The sequence below is a fragment of the Barbus barbus genome, assembly GCF_936440315.1.
Source record: "Barbus barbus genome assembly, chromosome: 27".
NCBI classification, from domain to species: domain Eukaryota; kingdom Metazoa; phylum Chordata; class Actinopteri; order Cypriniformes; family Cyprinidae; genus Barbus; species Barbus barbus.
In genome coordinates, this window is record NC_136755.1 from 27617597 (window position 1) to 27638705 (window position 21109).

Here is a 21109-nt window from a genome sequence, read left to right on the forward strand (position 1 = left end):
TTTTTAATAGTATAGTTTTTTATTATTTGGTTTCTGGGTTGAAATGTGACCTGTGCATGTTTTCGTGACATTCACCAGGAGCGTTTTTAGTGTTTCTATGTATAAGTGTGTTAGTGTGGCATTGGTTTAGGCATGTCGCTGACACCCGAATGTCCCCTCAGGCAGCGGGAGCTGATTAGCTCTTGGTTAGGGGCAGTTGAGCTGTAAGGCGCGTTGAGGTTATGAGTGAGTTTTTAGCTGTGTGTGTGTGTGTGTGTGGGAGTGTTATTATAGTGCGCGGCTCTGGCAGGGGAAGCAGAGAATATGTGCAAAACGTACGCCTTCTCTCGCCGATTCCCCTCTCTCTCGCTGTCTGCCTGTCTCTTTCAGTCTCTCTCGCTCTCTCTGGCTTTTCTAAACAAAGCAGGTGATTCAGTCGAGTCATCCAGAGGTTAAAAACATGGCACGGCTCTTCTGAGCGGGTCACCAAGATAGAAATCTCATGAATATTCAGAGGGAGCAGCAACAGGGCGCTTTGATCCGAAGCTGCGGCTTAATGATTCTCTGTTTAAAGAAGTGCAGTGTGCGGGCGTCTGTCTGAGAAAGCAGGCCGCTCGTACAGTAAGTGGAAAGCACTAAACGAGTGTGTGGGCACATGCAAAGATTGTGCGTTCCTGTCGGTGTCTGTGTAATTGCCACACTGGATCCGTAGGCCGCTATCTATCTGCTTTATTCTCAAGCCTCTCGTGTAAGAAACGAGGCCATAGGAATTACAAATCACAATGGAGATCTCTTTACAATCATATTCTTTCAAAAACAAATGAGCTGAGCTAGATAAGCCAATCCCAGAATGCATTGCAAGCTCAATATGGCAGATGAGTCAACAGAAATGCTGGTTATATTTCATTAAATATGAAAAAGTAGTAATACAACCTAATTAAACTGATTTTTTTTTTCACTCAGCTATTCTAAAATGGGTTAAACACTGCTGGAAATGTAAAAGGAACTATGTGGGACCATCAGAACCAATGTGCATTTATGCAAATATGTAGGATATATTTACATTTATGCATTTAGCAGATGCTTTTTCCCAAAGCGACATACAACAGAAAAGTAAAAACAATTCTAAGAGCCAAATATATAAGGTTTATTAGACTATTATATTAGGAAGCAATCTATTTTTTGTTTATTCATATGTTGAATTAGCTTTCATTATTATGTAGTTTATTTAGTTAAGTCTCTTAATTTTGTGTGATTTTGTCATCTTTGTTATTAGTAAATAAATATATACATATATTTTTAAATGGCCAAAATTATAAATAATATCTCATAATATATAAAAAGTCTCAAAATATATTTATGTAAATATGTTTTCGACCAATGTTTTTTGGCCATTTTTATATATTTTTTGAAAATATACATTTAAAATATTTTTTCCAAAATATAACAAAATATAACAATAAATAAAATAAAAATATATATAAATAAAAATAGAACAAAAAAATAAAAAAAACATAAACATTTGTTATGTGTCTCTATGTTCTACTGTGAATAAAATATTGGCTCATGTGATTTGAAAGTCTTTTAGTTTTCATTTTATTCAAATTTGAAAAACGTCCCAACATTTCTGGAATTCGACTTGCGTATATATATATATATATATATATATATATATATATATATATATACACACACACAAAACTACTAACAAAAATTATATAACATAATATATAATATTTTTCAATATTTTTCATCAAGTATCTTATCAAATTGTCCAACATCAAATAATCTGAGCTGCTCCACATTCATTTTATACCGTAGTTCTGTTCTCTTAATGTATGCCCACACACTGCGCTTCTTTAAACAGAGAATCACTGAGCCTTCCTCGCTTCCACAGGACGACTGCCTCTGGGAGCTCTTGGTTCAGGCCGTGACGGGCCTTTATTGAGGTCCTGCTGGTGAGACTCAAACAAATCAAACACAGAGCTCGTCTGATGTAGGACTCTGGCCCGCTGCTCACCATCGGACACTCACGAAAGCACCTGACGTGCAGAACGTCTGAGAGGAGCCAAGTGTGCCATCTGTTGAGATGTGTTGCGTCATCATGAAAAATAATGAAAGAATCAGGCAGAAACGTGTGACTGGAAAAGGCTTTTCTGTTTGCTCATCACCTCTCAACTAACCAGCCTGACGACTGACAAAGGCTCCAACTGCTTAACGGGACAAACTCACCCGAGATCTACAGAGGAAAGGAGGGGGTCGTCGAAGGACGGAAGCATGTGTCAGGAAAACTGATGAATAATCTCATTCAGCTTCATGACATAATCGGATTTAAATCAATTTTTTATTTGGAGTTTCCTCCACTTGACCTTAAAGATGCATCTTTATTACGGGAACGGTTTATCAAAATCCTCCGGCAAAATGAAAAATGATGGAGCACATCACAGCGGGAATTAAGATTGCTACAATGTAAATTAGTGAGTGTACAGCTTGTATAACAGTGTAAATTTGCTGTCCCCTCAAAATAACTCAACACACAGCCATTGATGTCTAAACCACTGGCCACAAAAGTGAGTACACCCCTAAGTGAAAATGTCCAAATTGGGCCCAATTAGCCATTTTCTCTCCCCGGTGTCATGTGACTCGTTAGTGTTGCAAGGTCTCAGGTGTGAATGGGGAGCAGGTGTGTTAAATTTGGTGTTATCGCTCTCACTCTCTCATACTGGTCACTGGAAGTTAAACATGGCACCTCATGGCAAAGAACACTCTGAGGATTTGAAAAAAAGAATAGTTGCTCTACATAAAGATGGCATAGACTATAAGAAGATTGCCAAGACCCTGAAACTGAGCTGCAGCATGGGGGCCAAAACTACAGCGGTTTAACAGGTCAGGTTCCACTCAGAACTCAGAAAGAAGTTGAGTGCACGTGCTCAACGTCATATCCAGAGGTTGTGTTTGGGAAATAGACGTATGAGTGCTGCCAGCATTGCTGCAGAGGTTGAAGGGGTGGAGGGGTCAGCCTTTCAGTGCTCAGACCATACGCCGCACACTGCATCAATTTGGTCTGCATGGCTGTCGTCCCAGAAGGAAGCCTCTTCTAAAGATGATGCACAAGAAAGCCCACAAACAGTTTGCTGAAGACAAGCAGACTAAGGACATGGATTACTGGAACCATGTCCTGCGGTCTGATGAGACCAAGATAAACTTATTTGGTTCAGATGGTGTCAAGCGTGTGTGGCGGCAACCAGGTGAGGAGTACAAAGACAAGTGTGTCTTGCCTACTGTCAAGCATGGTGGTGGGAATGTCATGGTCTGGGGCTGCATGAGTGCTGCCGGCACTGGGGAGCTACAGTTCATTGAGGGAACCATGAATACCAACATGTACTGTGACATACTGAAGCAGAGCCTGAGCAGCAGGGCAGTATTCCAACATCCCAAACACACCTCCAAGATGACCACTGCCTTGCTAAAGAAGCTGAGGGTAAAGATGATGGACTGGCCAAGAATGTCTCCAGACCTAAACCCAATTGAGCATCTGTGGGGCATCCTCAAACGGAAGGTGGAGGAGCGCAAGGTCTCTAACATCCACCAGCTCCATGATGTCATCATGGATGAGTGAAGAGGATTCCAGTGGCAACCTGTGAAGCTCTGGTGAGCTCCATGCCCAAGAGGGTTAAGGCAGTGCTGGAAAATAATGGTTGCCACACAAAATATTGACACTTTGGGTCCAATTTGGACATTTTCACCAGCGGTTTAGACATTAATGGCTGTGTGTTTAGTTATTTTGAGGCAACAGCAAATTTACACTGTTATACATGCTGTACACTCACTACTTTACATTGTAGCAAAGTGTCATTTCTACAGTGTTGTCACATGAAAAGATATAATAAAATATTTACAAAAATGTGAGGGGTGTACTCACTTCTGTGAGATACTGTAGATAGTAAAAGACAGACAGACAGACAGACAGACAGATGGATGGATAGATAGATAGATAGAAAATAAAAGACAGATAGACAGACAGACAGACAGACAGATACAAAATAAAAGAGACACAGACAGACAGACAGATAGTAAAAGAGACATATAGACAGATTTTCTCCAGAAAGGAAATTTAAATTGATCAAAAGTGACAGTAAAGACATTAGCAGCAATTGAGCAGCAAATCAGTATATTAGAGTGATTTCTGAAGGATCATATGACACTGAAGACTGGAGTAATGATGCTGAAAATTCAGCTTTGATCACAGAAATAAATACTTTTTTTATTTTATTTTTTATTTTTTTTACAATATATTCAAATAGAAAACTGCTATTTTAAATTGCAATAATATTTAACAATAGTTCAGATTTTAGAGAATGATTGATCAAATAATTGCTGAGCAGAAGAGACCTTGCAAAGACTAAGAAAAAGAGATCAGAGATGTTCTGGTGGTGTATAGGAAAACATTTCCAGGGCGTCGTTTGTGAGAGCATTTCCTTTGTGACTGATTGACTGATTGATCGAGTTTTACACAGAGACGCAGGATATTATGTAACATTGTCTTGATGGATAGCACTTGTGTTAGTGAGGTTGTCTCAAGGTGAGACTGAGACATGAAGGAAACTGAAAATCTGAGGACACAACCAGCAGACTAAAGGAAAACAAACACACACACACACACAATACAAAATGTCTTTAGAGGAGCATGATTTAGCAGTGTAAGATTAATGGATGTGGACTCTGGATGTGTTTTTAGCTGTATGCTGCTTTATTCATCAGAGAAAGACAGGAAGATCCAACATCTGACACTCATGTAATTACCGCGAGATCTTTATCACAGGAGCAGTCAGCTTTGGCAGATATTCACATCAGATCTGTATGTCTGTTTGACAGAAGCAAAATATCAAGCTAGTGAAAGAAACCCCATTTCAAGGACTTACAATCAACACTGCAAAATGACAATTTTAATGCGATCGTAATGCTGGTTTGTTCTTAAAGTGTTCCAGGCTCATTAATGAGTTTGTGATTGATATATTTATAGCCGGACGTCCTTGAGCACGCTGCTGGGTGGTGTTGAAGAAATGATTAAAAATTCACACGTAACAAAGAAGCAGATTTCCGGAGGTCGTTAATACATTCAGCACAGACTGAGAAACACTTTCACTGTCCGGGAGCAAGATTTTATAGTATTTATGAAGCATGTTTACATAATTTATGTCTATAGGAGTGAAAGAATCTGTCATTATCTAACATTCGATCCAGCATGTATCAGATTACCTGTACAAATACAATCCCATACACTGATTATATGCATCAAAGACATACACATATATATATATATATAAATAATTTGACCATCTTGCTACAGCATGTAAGCAGTTTAATTTGCAGGTACTATTTAGAGCGCATCGCATGTATCAGACAGCTGGAACAAACACAAACACTGGAGCTAGATCAGAGGGTGACCACATGTGAAGTGAAAAACAACACTGCTGCGAACATCTTAAGATCCAGTGAGAAGGAAAGTGTGAGAGAGAAACTGGTGCTCTTTCAGCATTTTCTCAACCAATCGATTCAACAGTCCCTGATGAGGGTGATCAGGCACATTGTGCTCATTGCTGCAGAGATGCACACACACACACACACACAGCTCTGATGCATGTTCACAGGTATGGTTTACATTATCATGAGCAAATCCTTGTAAAACATGCAACCTGCAGAAAAAGTTGTTCATCTGCACAAGGTGCAGAAAATGTGTGTGGTATCTGATCGGGAATGAAATCCCTTTCAGATCTTTTGGAGATATGGATGAAAATGACCTTCAGAGCCAAAAACACTTCAACTAAAGATGGATTATGAGGAGCCATTAGAGTCAATGAGCAGAAGTAAAGAGCAGCAGTGCGTCAACAACTGTACATACATCAACAACCTTTGACCTGACGTCTCATGTCAGACTGACCTGTCACAACTATTTTAGTCAATTAGCTTTATTTATTAAAACCTGGAATACTCTTATTTGACTCAAAGATGAGCAGATGGTTAGACAGACAGACGGACGGACAGATAGACAGATAGATAGATAGATAGATAGATAGATAGATAGATAGATAGATAGATAGATAGATAGAGAGACGGACAAACAGAACGACAGACAACGGACAGAATGATAGAACGATGGAACGATAGAATGGTAGAATGATACAATGACAGACAGACAGACTGCTGAGGGCTGTTTATGTTCTAGTGGGTCTCAGAACATCGTCTCCTTCAATTACAGTCTGGCCGAGTGCTGTTCAATGAACGAGTGCATTAGGATGAACTCAGAATGGACTCTCCTCTGTCTGCTCATACTGCGCTTTCTGCAACTTGAACCGGCCGCATTAGAGTGGACTGTCAGCTTTCCACTGACGTTAGCTCAAATAACACCACTGGTTGAGGCAAGTACATCGATCCCCGGGCTTCTCGTCCATTATCCGGCCTCCAGCCACGCGGCAGACACACAGTGCGCTGACATCCCCGCTTATTTTATGTTGTCGTGTCTTATCTGAACAGTTTATACAGCGAGTAATAAAATCACGTTGTGTGCTAATATGTAGAGCGTTCTGCTATTAAAAATAGTACAATAAAACACAAGAGAATGGGAAGCAGGGTGAGCCCGGCCCCAGCGCCTGGATCTAATCCAGCTCGCCTATCGAGCACTGAGCGTGTGAGAGAGACAGCAGCATCTCGAGTAAGGTTCAGGATGACTGTAATAGTGTCATGTGTCATTAGAGGGACAGTCAGGTTTAATTATGGCAGGGAAGATAAAAGCAGTCAAGCAGCTCTTGGAGGGTTTTCACCAGTCTGTCTAGAGTTTATCATGGGTTCAAAGCATCTCTCCCTCTCGCTCTCTCTCTCAAAGAAAATGACAATTTAACATCATTTTCCCGTGCACCACCATTACATCCTTCTGGCTGTATTTACACTACAAGCACTAATGTCTAAAGCCCATAATTTAACACACATCCAATTTTTTGTCCTTTCTGTTTGCATGTACTTCAATATGATAAAATCAATATACTTTCTCGCATCACATCTTAACTTGCAGACTCAAGACATTAGTAGGCTGATTCTTCTAAAAGTGTACTGCTGTGACTCTGAGGTGATTTCAGTAAGATGCACTGATTGTTTGAACATCATAATCAGGCAACACTGCAACACTGACCAATGGTGTGAGGTGAGGGCGGGACTATCTGATAATCTGACCAATGGTAGATGAGGGGAGTATTTGCACCTATTTGAAAACAATTCATACCACAGAAAGACAAAACAACAGAATGAAAGAGAGTGATAAATAAATAAAATGAAAGATAGAAAGAACCATGGATAGAAAGAAAGAGAGAACAATAGATAGAATGACAAATAGAATAAAAGAGAGAATGAAAGACAGACAGAACGATAGATAGAACAATAGAGAGAATCAAAGATAGACAAAATGATAGATAGATCAATAAGCAGAATGATAGAACTAACGAAAGATAAAACAATAGAATGAAAGAACGAAAAATAGATAAAACAAAATATAGACACAATGGTAAATGGAACGATAAATAGATAAAAATATAGACAGAATGATAGATAGAAAGATAGAATGAAAGAGAGAAAGATAAAACAATAGATAGAACAATAAACAGAATGATCGAACTAAAGAGACAAAATGATAGATAGAATATAAGACAGAATGACAATAGATAGAATTCTAGATAAAATAAGAGAACAATAGACAGACAGAACGACAGAACAGAACAAAAGAGAAAACAATAGAATGAAAGAGCGAAAAATAGATAAAACAAAAGATAAACAGATGATAGATAGATAGATAGATAGATAGATAGATAGATAGATAGATAGATAGATAGATAGATAGATAGATAGATAGATAGATAGATAGATAGATAGATAGATAGATAGATAGATAGATAGATAGATAGATAAAATGAACAATACCACAAACGAACAAACAAACGATAGATAGAAAACCTGTCTGAAAACAGTCCTTTTTTTTTTTTAAACACGCAGACTTCTCTACAGAAAACAGAAGCTCAAACATTATACTCAACATCTTTGGTCTTTCATGGTAAAACTCAAACCCTGTGTGGATGACACGAGGGCGAGTAAATGACAACAGAAGTGTGATTCTCTCTTTAAGATCCTCTCTGCTAATGGAATTACTGGACAGCCGCTGTCAGGTCGAGACGCTGCAGCTCTCAGCTCATAAACAGACAGGAGATCCAGTTTCTCAGCATCTGTCATTCACTCACTGGGCTTTTAGTAGAACACCACTTAAAAAATCCTCTCCACACACCTTACTGTGTGAGAGACGTTAAGCTGAGCCCTGTCAGCCTAGTACACACACACAGCTGCCGCGGCTTAATCAGAACATTTACAGTCAAGTGGCTCAAGTTAATTCACCTTAATAGCATGTCAAGAGCATTTTTACATGAAATATTCCCCAATTCTGCAGGCGTTCCACAGCGTCTTAATACGGCTGTCCTGCCTGCAGAGCGAGATTGAACACAGTCTTTATCAAGGCACAGAGGCTCTTTAGGCTGACGAATAGATACTCGCAGCGCTTCGGCACAATTTCCCTCTTTTAATTGTGTTATTCAAAGGAAAGAAGAGTAATGACCGAATCTCTGCGCTCCTCTGACTAATTTCTCTGCTGGCTTGTTGTGGGATCTGTTTTCTCTAGTCTCTGCTGTGCTTTCTTTCCTTCTCTTTCTCTCTATTAAAAGTAAACTGTGTAATTTTTGTGCCACTATATCAGCAAACAGAATTATAAAACTACTGATTGTTTTCAAGGAGCTTCCTCATGTTTTCTCCACAGATACAGTGTGCCTACATCACACTCATGCTATTGCTGCAACAAAACTAGACTACAATCAAATTAGGTTGCTTGGGTGTTAAAACACACTGTATTTTGTAATGTAAAATACTTTATCATATATACTGGAGTCCCTCCATCCGTATTTCTTTGTGCTCATGAATTTGATTTTATTGGCCAGTAACAAGCAGACGTCAATGGAAGTTTGTTTCCACCACAGGTTAAAAAATAAATAAAAATAAAAACATGCAACTTTTTGAAATAGTTCTTTTTTTTTTTTTTACAAACTCAGAGTTGCGAGTATATGTACTGTAGATCTATAGAGATGTGTAAAATCCAATATATAGAATAAGAATCCAATTATAAAAGCAAATTGCAAGATAAACACTCACAATTGTGAGGAAAAAAGTCAAAATTGTGAGATAAAAAATTGCAATTACCTTAAGATATAAAACTCAGAATTCAGAGGAAAAAAAAATCTAAATTACGAGATGTAAACTGAAAAATTCTGCTTGGAATTTGAGAAAATAGTGAGAACTGCAAGATATAAACTCATAATTCTGAGACAATATCTCAATTCTGAGTAGTAAAAGCACAATTATGGCTTTATAACTTGCAACTGGGAAACAAACTCACAATTCTGAGAAAAAAAAATAAAATTAATTGTGAGACAAAAAGTCACAATTACATTTTTTCTTATTCTGTGGTTTAAAAACAAAACAAATGTAAGATGCAAACTTAGAATTCCAAAGAAAAAATACAAAATTGTGAGATGTAAACTCACAATTGTGAGCTTATAACTTTAATTTATGAGATATAAACATGCAATTCTAAGAAAAAAAAAGTTGGAATTGTGAACTACAAACTCCCAATAGCAAAAAAATAAAAAATTATCAGAATTATGAGAAAAAAAGTTGCAATTAAATTTTTGTTTTTAGATTCTGTGGCAGACACAAGCTTCCATAGATTTCTGAGCTGGTCAGATTCAAGGACGGATCTGAGATTTCTTAGTGAACAGATCCGGCTAGGCCTGGGTCAGATGTCAAGATCAGATTTCAACAGGTCAATTTTATCAGGTTAGTTACAGTAAGTGTAGAAAGAGGAAGTTTCATGTTAACAGACACGAAGAGAGGATGCTACAAAACATCTGAACTCTGCATTAATGTGTGCGTCTTCTGTTTTGTGGAGACACACACACAAACACTGATTTGTTGCTCTGGCTGAAGCTCTATTATATGTTGTTACTCAGTGAGGCCTGAGCCCATAAATCGCCCTGACTAGTGAAGATGTCTCTCTCTCTCTCTCTCTCTCTCTCTCTCTCTCAGTAGGAGACCCTGTGAAGGTTTACAGTGTCCTAGAAAGAGAGAGTGACTCGCTCGAAACAGAGATTCACAGCTGATGTTCACTCTAAAGAGTTAGTTCAACCAACAATATAAAATCTGTCATCATTTACTCACTCTCTTATTGTTCTTTGGTGAAAATGGTTGTTTGTTTCCATGCAAATAGAATGGATGGGGACAGAAAGCCTAAAAAATGATGCAACACACCATGAAAGTATCATAACAGTATAGTCATGACTCATGCGCTATTTACAAATCTTTTGAAGTCAAATGATGCTTTGTGTGAGGAAAATACTGAAATTTAACTATTTACTCACTGATCTTCTTTCCGTTGAGCTGTTAGCTTGATTCACTAAATCAGTGATTTGAATAGGATCAGTCTAGTTAATGAACTCATTTAGCCCCCCCTCAAAGATTTTCCTCAAAGCACTATATGACTCTGGAAGATTTGTAAATTGTGCACGAGTCATATAAACTAAGTCATGATACTTTTATAGTGCCCATTCTAGTAACTGCATGAACATTTTAGATAATGACAGACAGATCATTTTCACTGTTAGTCAGAGTATTTTCTCACATTCTCTGTCTTTGTTCATAGCTGATTTTTTTTTCTTTTCTTTTTTTTAAATTGCTTGGCAACACATACTCAGAAATCGATGAGCCATTAAGTTCTCAAAAATGTTATTAAAATACAGTGTCTATACGGCAGAGCAGATATCTGAAATGTAATAAAAACTCTTGAGCTGCATATCTCATTGAGTGCGTTTACATGCACCCTCTTAATGCGATTATATTTAGATTTTGTCAATATTGCGATTAAACGTTACCTTATGTAAACACAATAATTTGATCTAAATAATGCGATTAAGCTCATAATCGCAGCAAGCATAATCGTATTAACATAGGTGGTGTACACTGATTTTAATCGAAATATACTGGCATGTAAACACCTTAATCGCAGTATTGCCGCTCTGACCAAAGTGCGCATGCGCTTTTGACATACATGAATGACGTGACACGCACCTTTAATCATACGGAGATTAGAAACGATGGAGGGGAACAAAGCATTGCATTGTCATTATCAGACAGACTAAACTCCAGTATTAGACAAACTACAACATTATAATCAGACAGACTAAACTCCAGTATTAGACAAACTACAACATTATAATCAGACAGACTAAACTCTAGTATCAGACAAGCTACGACATTATCAGACAGACTAAACTCTAGTATCAGACAAGCTACAACATTATCAGACAGACTAAACTCTAGTATCAGACAAGCTACGACATTATCAGACAGACTAAACTCCAGTATTAGACAAACTACAACATTATAATCAGATAGACTAAACTCTAGTATTAGACAAACTACAATATTATAATCAGACAGACTAAACTCCAGTATTAGACAAACTACAACATTATAATCAGACAGACTAAACTCCAGTATTAGACAAACTACAACAGTATAATCAGACAGACTAAACTCTAGTATCAGACAAGCTACGACATTATCAGACAGACTAAACTCTAGTATCAGACAAGCTACAACATTATCAGACAGACTAAACTCTAGTATCAGACAAGCTACGACATTATCAGACAGACTAAACTCCAGTATTAGACAAACTACAACATTATAATCAGATAGACTAAACTCTAGTATTAGACAAACTACAACATTATAATCAGACAGACTAAACTCCAGTATTAGACAAACTACAACATTATAATCAGACAGACTAAACTCCAGTATTAGACAAACTACAACAGTATAATCAGACAGACTAAACTCTATTATCAGACAAGCTACAACATTATCAGACAGACTAAACTCTAGTATCAGACAAACTACAACATTATCAGACAGACTAAATTCCAGTATTAGACAAACTACAACATTACAAACTACAACATTATAATCAGACAGACTAATATTTAGTATTAGACAGACTACAACATTATCAGACAAACAACAGTATAACAATTAGGCAGATCAAAACCCTAAAATCAGATAAACCACAACATTATTATACAGACTAAACTCTAGTATCAGACAAATTTCAACATTATAATCAGACAGTCTAAACTACAACATTATAATCAGACAAACTCTGATTATAATGTAGTATTAGACAGACTACAACATAATTAGACAAATAACAATATAATAATTAAACAGATCAAAACACTAAAATTAGACAAACCACAACATTATCAGACAGACTAAGCTACAACATAATAATCAGACAGGCTAAACTCTAGTATCAGACAAGCTAAAACATTATCAGACAGACTAAGCTACAACATTATAATCAGACAGACTAAACTCTAGTATCAGGCAAGCTAAAACATTATCAGACAGACTAAACTCTAGTATCAGACAAGCTAAAACATTATCAGACAGACTAAACTCCAGTATTAGACAAACTACAACATTATAATCAGACAGACTAATATCTAGTATTAGACAGACTACAACATTATCAGATAGACAAAACTCTAGTATCAGACAAGCTACAACATTATCAGACAGACTAAACTCCAATATTAGACAAACTACAACATGTGGCGGGAGGAGCAAACGACAGACACAGTGGGCGTGGCGTCAAGCCTCGGAGAGGTTTTTATTAAACAAAATATTAAAATAAAGTGTCCAAAGGGGGAAAATAAACAGGGATCTGGTGTCCTCGTTGTGCTGCGGGGCTTGTGAAGGAGGGCAGTGTTCAGGAGGGAAGGGTCCAGGTAAGGGGCGGAGTCCGGCGGCCGCACGCGCTCCCGACTGGAGGTCCCGGGGCGCGGGTGACGGCGGCTTCTGTGGTGGCTTCGTCCAACTCCTTAGTCCCCGGGTGCTCGACGGGATTTCACGGCCCGGCGTCCTGGCCCGACGGCCGTTTCACGGGTGCGGTACCGACCGGACTGCGGGTCCGGCGGCTCGCGTCTCTGGCGGCGGCGGGTAGTTCCCTCTACGCTCCCTTTCCTGGACCCACGAGGACACCAGCGTGCATGCACGGGGAAGAGACCGGTCTCCCGAGGAGAGGCGCGCTCGGTGTTTAAACAGCGGCGGTGATGAGGCTCTATTCTCATCAGGTGCGCCTCATCACACGCCGCCAGCCCTGGCTGTTTCAGCGCCCCTCCTCTCTCACACACCCACTCCCGTCGGGAGCCTGGTGAAGGGCGGCGAATAAGGGACGGGGTGGTGATGATGGACAGGGGGGAGGCAGCCGACTCGTCACAAACATTATAATCAGACAGACTAATATCTAGTATCAGACAAGCTAAAGCATTATCAGACAGACTAAACTCTAGTATCAGACAAACTACAACATTATCAGACAGGCTAAACTACATTATAATCAGACAGACTAAACTATAGTATCAGACAAGCTTCAACATTATCAGACAGACTAAACTCTAGTATCAGACAAACTACAACATTATCAGACAGACTAAACTCCAGTATTAGACAAACTACAACATTATAATCAGACAGACTAAACTCTAGTATCAAACAAGCTACAACATTATCAGACAGACTAAGCTACAACATTATAATCAGACAGACTAAACTCTAGTATCAGGCAAGCTAAAACATTATCAGACAGACTAAACTCTAGTATCAGACAAGCTAAAACATTATCAGACAGACAAAACTCCAGTATTAGACAAACTACAACATTATAATCAGAAAAACTAAACTCTAGTATCAGACAAGCTATGGCATTATCAGACAGACTAAACTCTAGTATCAGACAAGCTACAACATTATCAGACAGACTAAACTCCAGTATTAGACAAACTACAACATTATAATCAGACAGACTAATATCTAGTATTAGACAGACTACAACATTATCAGACAGACAAAACTCTAGTATCAGACAAGCTACAACATTATCAGACAGACTAAACTCCAGTATTAGACAAACTACAACATTATAATCAGACAGACTAATATCTAGTATCAGACAAGCTAAAGCATTATCAGACAGACTAAACTCTAGTATCAGACAAACTACAACATTATCAGACAGGCTAAACTACATTATAATCAGACAGACTAAACTATAGTATCAGACAAGCTTCAACATTATCAGACAGACTAAACTCTAGTATCAGACAAACTACAACATTATCAGACAGACTAAACTCCAGTATTAGACAAACTACAACATTATAATCAGACAGACTAAACTCTAGTATCAGACAAGCTACAACATTATCAGACAGACTAAGCTACAACATTATAATCAGACAGACTAAACTCTAGTATCAGGCAAGCTAAAACATTATCAGACAGACTAAACTCTAGTATCAGACAAACTACAACATTATCAGACAGGCTAAACTACATTATAATCAGACAGACTAAACTATAGTATCAGACAAGCTTCAACATTATCAGACAGACTAAACTCTAGTATCAGACAAACTACAACATTATCAGACAGACTAAACTCCAGTATTAGACAAACTACAACATTATAATCAGACATACTAAACTCTAGTATTAGACAGACTACAACATTATTAGACAAACAACAATATAATAATTAGGCAGATCAAAACCCTAAAATCAGACAAACCACAACATTATTAGACAAACTAAACTCTAATATCAGACAACCACAACATTATAATCAGACAGACTGAACTCTAGTATCAGACAAACTACAACATTATAAATAGACAGACTAAAACCCAGACAGACCATAACTCCATAATGATCAAAAACTACAAAATTATAATCAGAATAGATTATAACCATAAAAACTAGTACAGTATAATCAGTCTAAAACCCTATAATCAGAAAAAGTAAAGTTATATAAACCAGAACATTGCAATCAGACATTCAGACCTTATAATACTGATTAATCAGAATCCTATCATCAGACACAACCAAACCCTATAATCAGACACTGGGACCTCAGAATGTGAAACAGGCCTCATCTCTCTCAGACACACCTGCAAGCAGAGCAACACAGGTAAAGAGCCGGAGCTGTTTTATTTAAAGTGCTTTTATAACCTTTAAAATATCTGATTCTTTACCAATGCTCTCAGAGCAGCAGAAGCCAGACGAACAGAGAAGACAGTACACGCAATTAAATTAAAGAGAAAAGAATTATTGATCCACAGAGTTCGCAGTGCGAGACACAGCAGGACAAAGCGTTGTTCATTTGTCCCGAAATCACACCGCAACGTGCAAGATGAGAGCTTTCCTGAGGGCCAATTTACTCTCATCCTCTGCTCCTGTATGTGTGTGTGTGTGTGTATGTGTGTAAGTATGTGGGTTGTGCTGACAGTTAATATCCTTCTTTTTAGAATATGGTTCTGCGGTACCTGGAATCGATTACAGGGGGACGACAGGCGACGCTTCTCACAGGAAACTGCTGCATTCCCTGGGGCCTCTTACACTCACCCCCTGAAAAGTGCTGAACACACAGAGCCGCACAGAAACAGAGCATCTCCTCGACTATCTCTCTAGAGCAGGTCGTGCAAACAGGACCTCAGAAAGACGAAAACGACAACAATGAAAGCATTCAAATTACATTCAGACCTTGTATCTTCCTCCAGCTGACAGCGTTGAGTTTGCAGCATTTGCACTGATTCCTGAAAACTAATTAGGAAAAACATAATGCTTTCATGAGTCATTCATCATGAGTGCTATTGTGCTGGGGAAGCTGCTTTGAAACTGTAACGCGTCAAGCTACAAGCTTCTCGCAGACTGAAGCAGTTAAACAGGTCAAGCTAGCGTTTGAGTAATTAGTTATCAACACTACAAGCTGCTGACAAAACGTTAAAGCTATTTAAAGGGGAAATACGTATTGAGGAAGAGTTTAAAACATACTGCTGCAAATATTTTGCTACATTTGCTACTAATATTTTTTTTGCAAAAAAAAAGCAGAGAATGGTTATTCAGAAAAACCCTTGAGGCACATTAGGCCCACACAGAATCTGCGCCCACAGAAACTCATCAGATTTCCACAGGATTCAAACCATTCACAAACTCACATCCTGTACATCCCTCACTCCCTGTGTGTTTATTAAATCTTTTGGCTAATCTGAAAATGCTTTCAGCTGCCAATATGATTAGTGTTTTTAGCTCCATTTAACACATTTTCCATGTTATATGCATTCTGAAACATCTTGTCTCAATGTTGGGCAAGTAACTAGCTAAAAGTATTAATGCTACTAACTTTACCACGTTTTCCAGAGGTATGACTGTAAAAATAGTGCAGCTGTTCCAATAATAAGCTACTTTTTCCTGCAAGAATATAATGTTGCATCACTGTTTTTATGTCACACTGTATTACACACAGTCTTGGAGTACAGCAAATGTTCTCTCCTCTCAGGAAAAAAGGTACAAAAGCTCAAAAACTAGAGTGGTACCCTTTCAAAAGGTGGAATTGTGTACCATTTAGGTATTAATGCACAATAGAAGTATTATGCACCTTTAAGCACCTTTAAGATACCAATATACACCTTTGTTTCTGAGAGTGATTTATGTTAAATGAATTAAATGGATACTACATGGAATAAATAATTATTTTGAAACATTGTACCTGTACAGTAATACAAAAAAAACTTTTAAAAATACTTATATAACACTGATAATTTTTAACATTCTAGCAGACATTATACCAACAAAGCACAATTTAACTTAAAATGAGATTCTAAAAAGTAAAAAAAAAAAAAAAAAGTAGTAGTAGTAACCGTAAGAGTGATAAAATGTAATTTTGTTTTGCAAAATCACACAACTGGCTTGAGATTGGATTGAGATTTTTATTTCTTTATTTATTTAGACAACATTTACTTGATTTTGCAAAACAATTTTACCTTATATATTTTATATATATTTACACTCTTTTTAGCAAAAAAAGAAAAGAAAATAAATTACATAAAAATAAATACATGCTTATTTAAAAGGGGTCTCATATTTGTTCTAAAATTTGTTTTGCAAATTATTAACTGTAGTTGTTACAACGTCGTTGCTGCAATTAAATTATGAATTATACATTATATTGCATTGTTATACCAGTCACAGGTTTTGGAACAGTATGGGTTTAAATATGTTTTAAAGAATTCTCTTCTGCTCACCAAGCCTGCATTTATTTGATCCAAATGCTGAAAATGTAGCTTTGATCACAGGAATAAATTAAATGTTAAAACATATTCAAATAGAAAGCAGCTATTTTAAATAGTAAAAATGTTTCACAATATTATTGCTTTTGATGTATTTTGGATCAAATAAATGCAGGCTTGGTGAGCAGAAGATAATTTTTTAAACATTTTACTGTTCAAAAACTATTGACTGGTATAGTGTACATTTGAAAAAACAATGACCTTCAATGCTCTAATTGTAATTACTTTGATTTTTAGCTACTTTATTGTAATACTTTTTCAGTATAGTAGCTTGACAGTTGAACTACTTTAAATTGAGTAGCCTGACAAACTACATTTCTACGTTTGTGAAATGTAAAAATGTGCGTTTCTTAATGACTTTTAACCTTTTGAGTGTTTGCAATCCATTTAGACACATCAACTACTAAAGCAGCTCGATGAAAACATGGAAAATATTAACTCAAGGAAACAAATCAAAAGTGAGTCCAGAGAATGAGTCCCAATAAAAGGTTGTAACTCTTCTGCCCTCTCGTCTTTATTGACGGTATTGAGGATCGTCTCCTAGACTAATTATATTCAGATTAACTCTGACTGGAGGTTTGTTTTCACATGCAGGCCGGTAGATTAGCCACATATATCTTCATTAAACAGTCATTTGATAAGTCAATTAAAGTGACTCAAGGGACACTCACGGATGTCACCAGGGTTTTTAATTCCTATGAATATCCACTTATCTATTAACCAGAGCGAGTTCACGTTCTCTTGACAAATGCGTCTCTTTTAGTCGCTTAACTGATCAATAAGCAGAAATCAGCTCGAATAAAAATGATTTGCATTGAAATCAGGCGATGAAGATCCTCCCGGTCCGCAAGTGGTTTCATTTCTCCCTCTGTGACAAGGGCGCCATCAATTACAGGAATCACAGCGAATTTATTCCCTCGCCGTGCCTTCACTCACCGAGTCGCTATTGATTAGAAGCAAAATGGAGACATTCAATTATGGGTAATTGGGTTTGATTAACATATGCAGTACACGGTTTGCGCTCCACGGGGACGAGTCGTCTACAAGAGCGACGCCACGGTGGCCAATGTGACAATCAGACACTCACACGAGAGACTTCTGACCAGAGCAGTGCATTGATCAAACACACTGCGACTAGAGAGGGACTCGTTCACGGATGAGCCGTCACGTCTGTGCATTTCACTGAACCTGAAGAATACGCTGCGGCCAGGATGAAGAACTCAGGATCAGGTCACCAGGTTTTAAGTGACACTGTGTTTGAACTGAACACAAACTCAAGGATTTTAAAGCTTCACAGTCTAAGCTTCCTATAAAAACAGGGCCTTTCAAACGTCTTGATGGAAAGGTTCCCTAAATATGATGACCCTTCAAAGCACCTTCATATGTTCTCTTTATATAAAGACCTTTTTTGTTTGTTTGTTTAAATGTGTTTCCTTAAGTAAATTTCAAAAATCTCATTTAGATTTATTATTTATTTTATTGTATTCAGATTGATTTTTTAAAAGAAAAAAATATGGATTAATATATATATGTGTGTGTGTATATATATATATATATATATATATATATATATATATATATATATATATATATATATACACTCACCTAAAGGATTATTAGGAACACCTGTTCAATTTCTCATTAATGCAATTATCTAATCAACCAATCACATGGCAGTTGCTTCAATGCATTTAGGGGTGTGGTCCTGGTCAAGACAATCTCCTGAACTCCAAACTGAATATCAGAATGGGAAAGAAAGGTGATTTAAGCAATTTTGAGCGTGGCATGGTTGTTGGTGCCAGACGGGCCGGTCTGAGTATTTCACAATCTGCTCAGTTACTGGGATTTTCACGCACAACTATTTCTAGGGTTTACAAAGAATGGTGTGAAAAGGCAAAAACATCCAGTATGCGGCAGTCCTGTGGGCGAAAATGCCTTGTTGATGCTAGAGGTCAGAGGAGAATGGGCCGACTGATTCAAGCTGATAGAAGAGCAACTTTGACTGAAATAACCACTCGTTACAACCGAGGTATGCAGCAAAGCATTTGTGAAGCCACAACACGCACAACCTTGAGGCGGATGGGCTACAACAGCAGAAGACCCCACCGGGTACCACTCATCTCCACTACAAATAGGAAAAAGAGGCTACAATTTGCACGAGCTCACCAAAATTGGATGGTTGAAGACTGGAAAAATGTTGCCTGGTCTGATGAGTCTCGATTTCTGTTGAGACATTCAGATGGTAGAGTCAGAATTTGGCGTAAACAGAATGAGAACATGGATCCATCATTCCTTGTTACCACTGTGCAGGCTGGTGGTGGTGGTGTAATGTTGTGGGGGATGTTTTCTTGGCACACTTTAGGCCCCTTAGTGCCAATTGGGCATCGTTTAAATGCCACGGCCTACCTGAGCATTGTTTCTGACCATGTCCATCCCTTTATGACCACCATGTACCCATCCTCTGATGGCTACTTCCAGCAGGATAATGCACCATGTCACAAAGCTCGAATCATTTCAAATTGGTTTCTTGAACATGACAATGAGTTCACTGTACTAAAATGCCCCCCACAGTCACCAGATCTCAACCCAATAGAGCATCTTTGGGATGTGGTGGAACGGGAGCTTCGTGCCCTGGATGTGCATCCCACAAATCTCCATCAACTGAAAGATGCTATCCTATCAATATGGGCCAACATTTCTAAAGAATGCTCTCAGCACCTTGTTGAATCAATGCCACGTAGAATTAAGGCAGTTCTGAAGGCGAAAGGGGGTCAAACACATTATTAGTATGGTGTTCCTAATAATCCTTTAGGTGAGTGTGTGTATGTATATATATATTCAAATACTATTATAGTTTATGTATTTGTTTTTATTTTATATATATTCTGTTTTCATTTTAATTTTGAAGTTTTACTCATTTTATTTTGTGTTTGTCACTTTTAAAACGAAATTAATATACAGGGGTGTGAAAAAGTTTTTGCCCCCTCCCTAATTTTTTTTTGTTTTTCGCACTTAAAAGATTCAGATCATCAAACAAATATTTTAATTACACAAACATAACTTGAGTAAATACAAAATGCCGTTTTGAAATAATGATTTAGTTTATTAAGGGAAAAAAGCTGTCCAAACCTGCCTGGGCCTACGTGAAAAAATAATTGCCCCTTAAATATGCCACCCTTTGCAGCAACAACTGCAATCAAGCGTTTGTGATAACTGGCAATGTGTCTTTCACATTGCTGTGGAGGAATTTTGAACCACTCTTCTTTGCAGAATTGTTTTAATTCAGCCACATTGGAGGGTTTTCAAGCATGAAAGGACTGTTTAAGGTCATGCCACAGCATCTTAATCGGATTTAAGTCCGGACTTTGACTTGGCCACTCCAAAACCTTATTTTTTATTTATTTATTTTTTTTAGCCATTCAGAGAGTGGACTTGCTGGTGTGTTTGGGATCATTGTCCTGCTGCATTACCCAAGTGCGCTTGAGCTTGAGGTAACAAACTGATGGCTGGACATTCTTCTTCAGGATTTTCTGATAGAGGGCAGAATTCATGGTTCCATCAATTATGGCAAGTCATCCAGGTCTTGAAGCTGCAAAGCAGCCTCAGACCATCACACTACCACCACCATGTTTGACTGTTGGTATGATGTCCTTTTTATGAAATGCTGTGTTGGGTTAACGCCAGATGTAACGGGACACGCACCTTCCAAAAAGTTTAACTTTTGTCTCATCGGTCCACAGAATATTTGGCCAAAAGTCTTGGGGATAATCAAGATTTTTTTTGTCAAATTTGAGATG